General features: G+C 40.6%; 1 protein-coding gene across 7 annotated transcripts in view; it reads right to left on the reverse strand.

Moving 5' to 3' along the window:
* Positions 1-14,037, reverse strand: part of sema6e (sema domain, transmembrane domain (TM), and cytoplasmic domain, (semaphorin) 6E) — a 159,859-nt gene that overhangs the window by 81,530 nt on the left and 64,292 nt on the right. For 6 of the 7 annotated variants that reach the window (XM_035951315.2, XM_035951320.2, XM_035951319.2 and 3 more), the window contains one exon: positions 13,699-13,882. The gene's annotated coding sequence lies outside the window, so the exon portion shown is untranslated. Of the gene's footprint in view, positions 1-13,693; positions 13,883-14,037 lie in introns of all 7 variants that reach the window. The other variant, XM_023276924.3, reaches the window with a different exon arrangement.

Here is a 14,037-nt window from a genome sequence, read left to right on the forward strand (position 1 = left end):
GAAGAGGTCACAGCTTCAAGCGTGCCTAAGCTGAGATTTCTACTGAAAAGATAAAACACAGGATGGCAGAGTAGTTGAGAATTGATCAAAGGAAGATAAATAGCTGTGAAGACTTTTTCACTGCCTTCCTCCCTTGTTAGCAGAGGCTATCACACAGCCGTCACCGAGAAGATCCATCGCTGTCACATTACCCCAACACGATTATAAGGAGAGTAGAGAGAAGAGCCAGCAAGGGAGTGTGTGACAAAAGTACATTTGGTGAATTTCAGTTAAGCAAGAACAAAAGCAGTGAGCCCTGCTTTTATAAATGAATGATTTTTGCAATCTGAGTGGTCGATGCTGATGAAGGGAAATATAAATCAAGGGTAGGAGTGAAGCTTCTTGGCGAGAGTGCCTCACTGAGATAATGGCATCATCATGCCTGTGTGGTTCGCTGTTCCTGGGAAGATTAAACACTTTATCATTGTCTTTGGGACAAACATTCCCTGTACACTGAGCATGCATCCAATTATTAGACGCCTTCTCCACTCAATCTCGACATCCACGTGTCAGTTTCATCACACACCAAAGCCTAAAAAGAGGAGATGAAAAGAGACAGCCGTCTTATCAGGCCACTGCTACCTTTCAGGGCAGTAGCCCACGGTGGCAGCTGACCTCACTTTTATTACCGCTGTCTCACACTGATGATATCATCTAAACACATACTGAAAGACCCAGAAGCTTTCAAGCTCAGTTTATCTCATTTTATGGCTGTAACAAATCCGTCTTTCCCAACAATAGTGATGGCCATGGGCAAGCGTGCACCAAGGAGCAGTGTGGCTTCTTTCACCTCAGCAAAGAGTCCAGTGGTATCTTGGAACATGGAAGGAAGGTAGTAGGAGCAGAGACATCAAACAAAGAAATGGGACATGAACAGTGACAGTGGAAAGACAGAAATCTCAATGAGGAGGAGAAGGAGGAGGAGGAAGAGGAGGAGGTGGGAGGAATGACAGTGTCTCACAGCTCGCTGGTCTGGAATCAGACAGACAATCAATTCCACCACTCAGTTTCAGGCTGGTAGGTCCTGCATCAGCACCAAATTATCAATAGCACTGAATTACTTTAATAATTAGTTACAGCAGTCAAATGGGAAAATTATATGATGATCTATGACCTATAACAGGACAAAACTGACCGGTCCTATTCTCCGTCCTTGCTGGGTGACTCCCTGCAATTTAACACTGGGATTAATTAAAGAGGGATTTGATTAGATTAGATTAGATTCTGCACAAGATTGTTGATATTTAGCTAGTTAGCATATTTAGATAGTTAACATGTACCACATTTGCCATCCTCCTTGCTTCTATTGCAACACATCTCCCCTCCTTATTCCTTTACCACCCCTGTGTGCACAAGCATGAGCATGCATGTGACATGCTGTAATAGTGCTCTGTAGATCATTTGGAGCTACTTTGATATCCATATGATGAGTCAGAACCATGTATGAACAGTGGAGAATTTTTCAGCACACACAAAGTAAAACCTATATCTTCACCAGAGAAGCTTTTTAAGAATCAAACCCTACTGCCAAAGTAAGTTACATATACAAAATTATTTGTAATATTTGTAATAAGTATTGATCTCGTTTAGCAGAAAAAATAAAGCAGTCTTCAGTGCCTTGTTGGCTTAAATGGGATTTTTCACAAATAAACTTTTTAAAGCTGCAACAGAATTTTAAAAGTTCCATCCAACTCACGTCCATTTTGCAGCTTCGGTAGTAGCATTTGCATAGTTGCATAGTTAATGACTATGAAACTCTGTGTTTCTGTCCAAGTAAATTAGCAAGAAGAAAATCTGTCAGGGCAACTAGAGAAATCCTTTTCTAACAGAATTAGCATTGCACATGGCCTAATTAGCTGCATAAACATATAGTTTTGATGTATTTGCTTTTGAATCTTTAAGTGTTGATGGTAAGTTGACATTGCCTGCACCCAACATTTTATAACTTTTTAAGCTGCCCCAAATAAAATGATTTCATGCAATCTGAAAATAGCAATTATGTGAAATATTTTTGTGGTGGGGCTCATTGGTGTTGGAAAAAGCAACCAAAATTCTTATAAGCAAGTCTCGTCACTTAGCCGCCATATTGGTAACATCCCTGGGCAGCAATTTTAGGCTAACAAGATGGGGTTCTTATCTAAATGAATGAGGGGAGAGAGCCATAACTGCAAATTCAGTTGTCACTGGGACAAAAAAAAAAACCTGCATGTCCAAAATGGCCAGATTTCAGATCTAATTATAAAAAACACGTGAAAAGTTTGATGACTTTGTTCCAAACAATGTGACTCTTTTCAATTTGCATGTGCAGAGTTTCACAATATGAAGCTTGCATCAGTGCAAGGAGATTAGCTGGATGCATCCCAGTTTGGCTCTTACAAAGTAGACTAATGTCTTTTCGAGGGGAAAGGCAGGACATGTTTGAAATTCTCCCATAGATTTCTATTCAGGAATCTTTAAGTGGCAAGTCTCTGTCTTCTAGCCTCACTGAGGCAACCTATCTGCTGAGTGAACGCAGTACATTATTGTTAGATGAACCTCCCGAAACAGGCCTGGTTACCATCAATCAGATCTAATTCCACTCTTTAGGTAGCATCAGAGTCATCAGTCGCTGCCGTCCAATGTTCAAGCTGACAATAAGAAACCTTTACCATCAACACAGCCTCTAAGTCAGATTGCTAGTTGTTTGTGTCCCTGCAATTGTCTAGTGTGTCTGAGTTGTGTGTTAAAGCATGGCCAGGATCTCAGTTTAGATAATGCAGCCTTTCCAGCACTTAAGGAGGATAAGCTCTTGTCTTTGTCTAAATCCCCAACAGTCATTAGAGGCGGCAGGGCCTGGTAAGAAGCCCACCTAATTAGGGCTCAAATCATCCTTCCCTCCTTGCAACATAAAGATCAATGCAATATACACATATCATACAGGCATTGTATTTAGGATATCATTCCTTCTAGCTTGACATAAGTGATCACAGCTTCAGTTGGTGACACAGGATTATATCAGGGTGTTCTAAAATGAGACTTTTGCCTGTAATGGTCAGCTGTTTGGAATCCCTGAATAAAAGTGATATGCTGCTTAATATCCACTGCCAGATGCTTAATCGTTTAAAAAAATCCATGTTACCTTTACAGACAATTCCTAAGTTTCTCGAGACAAGATTCCTTGTGCAAAGCACAATGTCACACCACAAAAAAGAAACAAAAAAAACCCACTTCAGAATACTAGATCAAAGCAGTGCATGTAGTATTCATCTGTGGATTCCTTCACCATTCCTCAGCTGAAGTGTTCCACTCATCTGCACTTTAGGTTTTTAGAGGCATGAGTAAACTAGGCAAAAAGAATAAAATAATTTGAGAACAGATACATTCACACTAAGTGGGCAGGGGGAAAAAGATGGACAGCAAGACATGGAATAGAGGAAAAAAGACAAAACAAAGGCTCCTCTTTTGCCAGCAGACTTACCACTGAGTCTGACTCTTCTTCCCCACCTCCTCCTCCTCCACTCCTCTCTCTTCAGCCTTCCACTAGGTTTGACCAAGCAGCTATAATAATAGGAAAGCGAAGGGACAAACGGGGCCATCCATAAAGGGGCTAGATACTGGCGTGAGCATGCTGTTGAGCCTGGGTGGTGGTGTCATTAAGTGTGAGTGCGTGATAAATGCACTCTGCTTGTCGGATTTGAGATTCTCATTAGTCTGTGTTCAGGAGGAGACCTGGGGCCATTACTCTTGTGGCTGCCTTGACAAGAGGCTGAATGTGTCTGTGTACAGGAGAGAGAGAAAGTGTGTGCTTCTATGGGAACGCTTGTATACATAGAGGCATTTTAGATGATGTATCGCACCCTTTGGCAGCCATAGCCAGAGGTCTTCCGTTCAAGCTCCATCTCATAAAAGTTACGTTCCTCTACAGCTTAACTGTATTCTCAGTTTTTGGGGGGAAATATCTCCCAGATTACGTAAGTTTGTGATGTAGCTCAAATACGTTTCTGAAATCTTTGCAATTTACTGTATTGCTTTCCTTCTGTTGCTCCCTTTCAGCCTACAAACCATATACCAGATGAGGCAGGGAGCGGTCATCCTGGAAATTTAGAAAAGTAGGAGGAGCTTCAAATATGTTGTGAAAGGGTCTCAGCCAACACATGATGCTTCTTCAAACCTAACCAAGTAGTTTTGGTGTTTAAACCTAACCAAACAGGGAGAGAAAATGAAACCTTTTAAAAAAGTAATGTTCCCACACAGGACACAAACTTGACCATTATGCCACAATTCTTTAAGTAAGAAATAAACAGTTAAGAGAAGAAAAAAAAAACTTGAAGATTTAGGCAGCAATTAGTTATTCTTTGGTAAAATGAGATTCAAAGCATTCCCTATTTTCCCCTACATGACATAACTTAATTGTTTTTCTAGATTTGAACACATAACTATCACGTTTCTGTTGCAAAAAAGATGACTACATAGAAAATTACTGCAGTAAAAGCTCGATCATGTTAGTGTCTGCTTTGTGTGAAATCATTCTTTCTATACTGTCTGCACAACACATCAACATCACGTTCGTATTCTGTTATTTAGACAGAAAAAGGCATGAATTAGGGGTTGACTGTGTACTAAATCCAATATTTATAATTTTTGTAAAAGTTAACATAGTTTTAAAAAAAAAAAAACCCGATGTATCGATAAAATGAATGAATTTTTAAAAAAAGCGCTACTTCTAACGCAGCTGTCTCTTTCTTTCTGTAGTCACCACACTGTGATTTAGAGCCATGTCTTGCCCATACCACTATCTGACAAGTGATAGTCTGTCAACACTGAAGGATAAAAGTTTAAAAGTTCTCTTTCAAACTTAAAGAAAAATATAAATACACAAAGGGAATTCAATAAAGTTTTGTGTTGGAATTTATTTTAATACAAAGTTTTGTATTTTCACGGCAAACATATATCAGACATCCCAAATATTGGTTATTGGCACTGAAAAAAAAATCCTTACTGGAAATGCGCTTTTAGCAGGATTCTCCAAATCCTAATTCTTGGTTCCCAACCATTGCTCTATTTTAGATAAGTTACTCATCCAGCTTTGGGTTTTAAGACAATAGCTACTGACAAGCCACTTTTCCTCTGTCTGGGTAATCATAAATCAAACTTTCTAGCAAACCAAACTGAACTAATATCCACACCAAGAAATCCTGTCAGCTTCTTTGCCAGGTTTTTACGCAGTTAGCTGTTACGTGCAGTATTTCAGTGAACTGTGGCTGCCAAGAGGTTTGTGACACAAAGCCTCTACAGGAAAAAACAAGAACACATGCTGTGCGACAATGTTTTTGTAAGCTGCCCATGTCTCAGACTGACACAATGGCTGCTCACTATCTTTAAATGTGCGATAGCAAAAAGGATGTATGTACCCAGGAAACATATTCCTTAATCCGCTGCTGCTGGATGACAGTATGTCATGTCACATTTTCCAAACAGCTCCTTTCAGCTGCACAGGGGAATGAGGGAGAGGTAGTCGCCAGCCCAGCTTGCCTGCCTGCCTGCCTGCGTCAGTGGCAGCAGTCGTCTGGACGTCTGGTCCAATCAATACCCAGAGACAAGCATCTGTCGGAGTCTCCTGTTACTGCACCTCTGTCCTCATAGCCCTCTCAGGCTGTTCTGCAGACGGCCGTGTGCTGCTGGCTCGGCTTATCACGGAACAACACAGGATATGCGATGCCACATAGGTCGACCGCTGACACTTTAATTTGTCACTGGTGATAGGGTTTGTCAAACTATTCCTAGAGTTCATCAGCCACCTGGTCTTATTTGCTCACTCTGTAGATGACTTTTCAGCCCTCTTGGGAAATCCTCCGCCGCAATGACCTTGATGCTCAATTGCTGCATATTTTTCATTATGTACAAGCCCCCGTAGAGCGGGTGCCATGCTGTTCTAAGACTTTGTGCTGGATACTGATGAACCAGTATGAGAGTCACAAAATTTTACAGCTCATACAATCTCATAAAAAATATACATCTGTTTCGATAATTGAAACCATCACTTGTAGTAAAAAAGAACAGAGACGAGACTGTTCAGAGAGCTGCAAAATCTAGCGAGATGAGAGTACACAAAAATTCAAACTAGGAAGAGGATCCAAACGTTAGGCAAGAATATGCAGAGATCAACAACAAGACAGGTAGAAAGATTGTTTTGAGTTCTAGGGGGAACTCTGGAATACTCATAGACTCCAACAACTAAAAGTTTCTGAAAATGTGCACATGCTGATTTAAACATGAAAAAAAAAGGACTATATCCAAAGGGCGGTTGCATCTCAGAACCAAAGGAATAAATCTGCATTATTTGTGAAGGTTTAGTGCTAACAAGTACATATTTACACTATATTTTCTATGATGCCTTTGTTTGATAGGTTTATTTGTTTTTGATTTGAGGCATATTTATCTGCAGCAGAGTTTTAAATTCTTTTCAAGATGCATTTGGAGACAACATTTGTATATTCAGAGATGCAGTCTCATCTCTTAATGTCTTGCTCTGCATATAATACCCATAGCTAGTGCAAAAGAAAATATGGGTATTAAATATGATCAAACAACCAAGACCTAGGTTTCATTTGGAATTAAAAACCTCTTCTGTGTTGAATTAGAAATGTGCAACAGTTCCCTGAAATATATCTAATAGATACAAAAGCCAGAGAGCAATAAAATGCACTCTCCCTGAACTCTGAGCCATGCGTGAGGAAAAATATGTGCAATTTATCGTCTTAATGTTTGCTTATGAGACTCTTTGACACAGTATCACAGTACACACCCAAGACCTATAAACACTGAGTCTCTTCAATGTACACTGTTCAACTTTGTGGACGTTTTTTGGTACCCTGAATTCTTCAACTTTGCCGCCTGTGGCCTGGCTGCCATCCAAAATGCAAACAAACGTGTTTTTAAAGGAATTGCAGAAGAAATCCATATTTACTTTAAGCAGAAACAAATGAAGCTGATATGCTTCAAGAAAAAAAGAATCCTGTAAATATATAGATGGATGATAAATTAAAATCTCCAAGTCTCTGGAACTCCACTGGAAGGATGGAGCACTGTTCTTTCAAAAAAAGATTCCCTTGTTTGGTGTGTTGATGATGGTTGCAGAGAGAACTGCCTAACACATTGGGAAAAAAATTCTCCATAAGTGTTCAACTGGGTTGAAATCTTGTGGCTGTGAAGGCCATAGTATATGATTCACATCATTGTTTTGCTCATCAAACCATTCAGTGACCCCTGTGGATGGAAGATTGTCATCCTGAAGGATATTACTCTTATTAGGATAGAAACATTTCAGCATAGGATAAAGGTGATCAATCAGAACAGAGGACTAAGAGGACACGTGAACCGAAACCATGCCAGAAAAAATGCCTCTACAGCCCAACAGAGTCACTAGATCCCCTCACGGTCAAGGGTTCGGGTTTGTCCTTTAATTTGTTACCCGTCTATATACACTATTCACAGCTGGACAATGAGCACAATAAACCACAGCTGGCATCTCCAAAGTACATTCTGAATTAATGTTATTCTTTAATCGGTCGAAAGACTATGCTCAGAAAATAACACAATTTAAATGCTAGTTAAACAATCAGCTTAAACAACTGTGCTCCACTATATCGCACTAAAAACTGGCGATATTCACAAATGAGGCATTTCTCCAGAAGAGGAACAAGGCAGATTCGCTTTAATCTCTGTGATTTTATTTCCTTGCTTCTGTCCCAGTGATTTGGTTGTGCAGATGTCTTTTCTCTCCGCTTAAGCCCTTCGGCCATATGCTACTGCCGCCCAGACTGTGACAGAAAGGGCTTTTAATCAGTCTTCTCAATGACGGCGCACATTCTGTCATTAAAAAACACAAGGCTTTGAGGCTTGCCTGAGCCGCTCGCCTCCAAGTCTTCTGGCTGCAGCCAGGTCTGACACTGCTACATCTATTGCTGCTTTGCAAAGTAAAAAAAAAAAATAAGATGAAGTTCAGTTCATGGCTGCATGGTTCTCTGATCTATTTGAGCTGGCTGAGATCCCGATACTGTCTATGATACAACTCTCTGTCTCTGTTTGAACAAAAAGCGCTGTTAGATGACTTGCAGTCTTAGTTTATCATTCAACAAATTGTCCCCTTCTGCTGCACTCAAATGTGCTCTCTGGTTAAATCCCTGTTGCAGACAAACCCTTCACAAAACAAGTGATTAGTAACTAAACTGCAACTATATTCAGGAGTCTTTTGAACTGAAACAGTGCTCATGTTGCAAATAACCTAAAGCCACTGCTTTTATATTATAATTCAAAGCTTTTTATGACAGAATAAATAGTGCACTAATTTTGGCTCAAGAAATTAAAAGAAACAAAGAAATACATTAAAAAAAACTGAAAATCACTATTTCACTTTGGCAAGCATGTGTAGTCAGTCAGTGTCAGGGTGACAAGTGCAAACAGCCAGAAGGTACAAAACAGAGATCCTATTCCATCTCAAGCAGATCTTTTGGACCCCAGCCAACTGTCCAAATAGATCAATTTCAATGTGCATAGGAGTTATCTGAAGGGTGAAAGTGACAGAACTTTAATGGGCAAATATATGAACTTTGTTATAATTGAATTAATTTGGGTTTCGCCCTCAAAGTAAACATTATTCAATAGCACAGAACATTACCATAAATTAAACCCAACTCCAGAATAACTCTAGAATAAAACTCACCATTTCATGACCTTTACTTGTTGTTTAAGACAAAAAAGCTGTTCACCCTTGGCTCATTTGAATTGTAATTATAAACAGCCTGGAGTCAAGCTTTGGAGGGCTTCCTGCCTTTCACCTCAACTCGAGTAATCCCAGCCTCATTATTCAAAATTACTAAATGTTTTCAACCAGAGCATAGGGATGAAATTACTTAGAGATGTGAGGCCTGAGGTTAAAGTAAAGAACGAATCCAGAGCACCTGATACTTGCTCCTGACAGAGATGTTTAGGCTGAGTGGTGTGCAGGATGGCCGCAGCCATGTTTGCTGACATTGTAGAAGCAGTTATGCTCTTTTAGAGGGACTTCTCCCCCATTACAGGAGGATGATTTATTTTAACTCAGCTGCAGATTTGTTTTTGCACTCCATGTTCTGGAAGCTTTTTGTTTCAGTATGAATACGGCAAATGTGAACACTAGCCCTGGTTATGGGGAATAAGGCCTGCAGATTGTTTGTGCTGACAGTGAAAGAGCTGTTATCACAAACGGAGGGCTGTTTTTCACAGCTTGTCAGCCGTGCTCGAGCATGGACACACAAATCCATTTGTGTGTGTTCGTATAACAAACTGGCTCCTGTCCAGCATCTCAAGAGTGTCTAATAGCGTGTGGACATCTCATAAAACATTGCATGCTGTGTGAGGATTGCACTTTTTTTGCAAAGCTGGCTAGTTGAGCTAGCCCCAAGAAGTTGCATCACTTTGGCTCTCCCATGTGGGGATAATTAGCCATTGATAAACATGAAAGTCAGCAAAAAGTTGCTCTGAAGTTCAAACATTAGTCTGAGAGGTATGTTTCAGAGGAAAGTCGATGTGATTTTCTCTGTAGAAGTAAAGCTCATCAAATCACTGGTGAATACTAGCTCAAATAGTTATCTGTAAAAAGAATAATTCTTTTTACTGCTTGAAAGGGAGTCAACCATTTGAGAACTTTGCTCTTTGCTCAACAGATGCCTGTTAGGAAGGCAAGGAATACATCACATCTGCTGATCGATATCCTCTGCTTAGGGCTCGCAGGTCCACTGAATATTAAGCAACCGTGGGAAAGTTATCCTGTCACGTTTCAGGTGAGGAGAACTAAAGCCAGCAATTATCCCATTCTCCCGCCCACAGACTCAACACAGCTTTTTAATGAAAAGAAAATCTGATCCATTAATGAATCTCATTCATTTGAAAACCTACATGTTTTTGATGGTTTACTCAGTGTGGAGTGATAAATCCAGATTGCTCTCTCCTTTTTAACATTCACTTATGCATGTAACATATTTAGCTACAAAAGAAAAAGTTGCTTAGAATGATAAACAAAAGCTGGCAAGTGTTTTTACTTCAGAAAAAATGTCAGACTGAGATGTAATATGACTTTAACCAGAGTTGCATGTAAGCAGTGTTTTCACTGAGCTATATTTTGTCAAAATTTTAGGGGAAATGGTGAAAAGGCAGTAAGCACAATGCTTGGCATTTGAATTTTCAGTACCAGAATGTTGCTGTCAAGTCATTTTCACAACTTTATTAAACATTTCTAACTAAAACAAATAATCTAAGTTAAAATTTTAGTTCTAATATTAATAATAATCGAAAAAGTTTGAAAACATTTTGACTTGACAAAGATCTGAGTTGGATCCAAAAACAGTCTGTTCTAAAAATTTGACTTGGGGCTTTGGAGTGGAGTGTGTGGGCGTTAGTGTCATTTTCCATTTTGGTTTATTAAAAGGCCTGCACATACGTGATGGACATTATAATTGCACTCCTTCTTCAACAAACAAGTAAAACAACATTGAATGATGATGATTTTGCACTTGTATCATCGTTAGAGTTGACATAAGATTTAAAATCCAGGTCTTGCTAATTTTTTAGGCAAACATTTTGGTACAATACTTTTTTAGAGTAGGTCCAAGACCGAGTTAGGTAAAATGATCAATGTATCATGCAATTGTTGTTTAACTTGTGTAAACTGTTTTGCATTTTTGTTTATATCTGTGCAACACTAAGGCAATGGTCAGCATGCTCACATTCATCGACCCGACCAGAGAAGCTTTCAGCCAAAGGGTGAGAGCCAACATTAGCAAGTAAAGTTTAACTTACTGTGAGAGGGAATACTATTCCTGCATGTAGCCCCATGCGATTTAAGGCACCATGAGTGTATTTTAAAATCTTTGCCCAACACAGCTGTAAACAAATAAAATAAAATGAAAACACAATTGGGGAACATTTTCAGATCCCTGGGACACAGCCTAATGAGCGATGCCAGTCCTGTCAGACAAACTATGATCTTACCAGAAGTCATGCTGCAATGAAAAACACCCATGAGGATTTTAGTCAAGCTGCACCAAAGCCTTGTGAGTAAACATTGTTAAGACAGCTGCTCTGTAAATAGAACAGCCTGCTTACATGTACATCCTGCTGGCATGTACAGCACATCTGCAATGCCGTGTGTCGAGAGTAGGCTGTGTGTTGCTGCTCCCAGAGTCCCACCAGCCTACCATTAGTCTGAGCTCTGTCTCTCTGTCAAAATCCCTCAGCGCCCCTTCGCCTCTCTGAGCGGATCCAAGCGGAGAGCCTCTGACAGTTAGCGAACGCCTCTGCTGCACACATCATTGATACTAATGGGGATGGAAGGCTGGTGTAGGGTGGCATGTGGATTAGAGTTTGCACTTGTGTGTGTGTGTGTGTGTGAGCGCACATGTAGTAACCAAAGTCAGGATTACACAAGTGGACCATGTGTGCTTGCTCTGCGGCACGGAGATCAATTCATGTCGCTACAGCAAATGGCATGACAACCAGTCTCCTCCCCATCACCATCTGCCTCCTCTGTGCCAATTTGTCACAGCAAAACCAAGTGTGGCCATGCCCTCATTTAACATTGAACAAGCGCACGGCTCAGGAAACAGCATAGAAGAAAGGGAAAGAAGGAGAAAATAAGGGCACTGACAAATACTCAAGCCCATGGGGCCAGCAGTGACAGAGGTCAACTGGAGTTTATCAGAGGGCAAAGATAAGAAATATACACGAGGGGCATCCTGGTGACTCAAGTACAAACCACATCCGTGCTACACCCCAGGTTTAGATCTGGACCAGGACCTTTGTGACACGTCTCCTCTCTCTGCCATTTTTCCCCAGTTTTTGAAGGCAAAAACCTTCGCAAACCCAAAAATCTACAATTTAATCTCACAAAAAGAAAGAATGAAATAGAGTAAGAAACAGACAGCTGTATTCTCAGTGTGGCACTGATTTGGAACAATTTTTCTTTAATTTGGTAAGACAGGAGGTGGATCTATGGTCCTGCAGAGGGGCAATGGGGTGTAGAACAATTTTAATGTGTTATCAAAATAAACTGGAAATGAATACACCACAGTTGCAAAATAAGAACCCGTCTGTGGCTATCAATCACGTCATGCAGGTTTAAGAGTTTAACTTAGTACATTTGCTTGTAAAGTTGTGCAAATTAAGGATTTGCCAGAGGCACAGCGTTTTGCTTTGGTACACAAAGATCTTGTTTGTTTTTCCCTCTAAAGCATGTGGGCCATGAACAAATGTTCATACATCCAAACTATGCATCAAGCTATGCTTCACTTACAGCGACAAGGACACAGTGTTTGCATTGTCAAGTGAGTGGGTGACAAGATATGAAAGCAATGCCACTCACTCTGCTTCTGCCTCCGTCTCTCCCTCACATTTTTGGCACGATAATACCTCTATTCAGCTCGGCGGTCTGATCACGTTTCACGCCTGTGCACCCACACTGACTGCCATTCTGTCCCATTTCACCCCCTTTGATACGTCTTTGTGTCATCAGTAATGACAGCCAGAAAATGGCTGTCCACATCAGGGCCCCTCATGCCACCTCGATGCCAGCGATCCAGTTCAACACTAACACCTCATTGCTATATACTCAACCTTCTAACCAAGCTATCATGTATTGTTTCCCTGCTGTCAGCAGAGTGCAACGCAAAAGTGGTGGGCTCCTATTCACTTTGACTGGCGCACAATACTCTACAATGGTCCCGTGCTGCATGTATGCACAGCCAGCCAAAAGAGGGATCACACAACAGTGGCTTTGAAAGGGGGCATGAATAAAGAGATCCAGAGTCCAACATGAACATTCATAGTGTCAAATCACCAAAAATAAGAGCTCAACAGAACAAAGCCACTGCCAAGCCCAGTAAAACAATGTGTTTGCGTTATAAACTATTCCTACATGTTTATTTGTCTACCTGTGTGTCTGAGGCTGAGCTTGAAAGCTCTCGACCTGCACTGGCTCATACAATCAGATATGGGTAGAACAGGGGAGGGCTGTTAATTGGCAGACGTTTCCTGTCATTACTGTGGCCAATCTGAGCCTCACAGGGTGTGAACATTAAATCATTGCACACAGATATTTCATTATTTCCTACATTCATCAGCAACCCAAAGAGCTGTATGGAATGTCTGCAGTTGAGCATTTCAGCAATGGGCACATATCTAAAATGAATGTACCCTCAAGTGTCTACATTGTTAGTCTATTATGCTGTTCTTCTGTAAATGCTCTGTTTAGGTTATATTGGTGAAACCTTAGATGAACCGATAGATTAAGTCAAATATTTAATAGAGAAATGCAAAGGAATGCAACCAAGTTTTAATGTTCTTTAACCCAGCAAATGTTGTACTTCCTACAGTCTGTTTGTTTACATGTTTTTCTGGGGAGCATATGGAGCCTTTCTGTCGCTGTAACAATTGCTTGATTCAGGCACAAATAGCAGGAGAATAGTGAGAGTATTTAGAGGTATTCTATTGATCTCAGCTTGAGAAGGTCAGTGTTTTTACATTTCCCAATCCACAACCAGGTCAAAAAAAATAAACAAAAATGGCAGGTCAAAGCTCAAAATAGCTGAAATTGGTAGCATTTAATGTGTGCAGAATGGAGGAAGTAGAAATCATATCAAACCTTACAGACTGTTTTTGTCACGTCCGACAATCCACCAATCCGTGCTCCTCCTCTTTCTCCCAGGAAATGACCTCAGCAGGGGTGTGCAGGAGAAGAGGTTTTGTAGCCGGAGTGGTTGATGGGCTGTTGGGGGTTAAAAGCCCCTTTGAGGTTCGCCCTCTAAGAACGTTCCGTCTTCAGCAAAACTTCCTGTAAGAGCAAACAGAAGAAAAACATGAAAATGGACGACACCGTAGGAACAGCTGTACTGCAAATATACTGCTGAAGAATCTCAAGGGTTTGTGTGTTTTTTGCTTAAACGAGGCCACTGACCCACAGCAGCCCCCACAGAGAACAGCTCTGTG

The sequence above is a fragment of the Amphiprion ocellaris genome, chromosome 9, assembly GCF_022539595.1.
Source record: "Amphiprion ocellaris isolate individual 3 ecotype Okinawa chromosome 9, ASM2253959v1, whole genome shotgun sequence".
Taxonomy (NCBI): Eukaryota; Metazoa; Chordata; class Actinopteri; family Pomacentridae; genus Amphiprion; species Amphiprion ocellaris.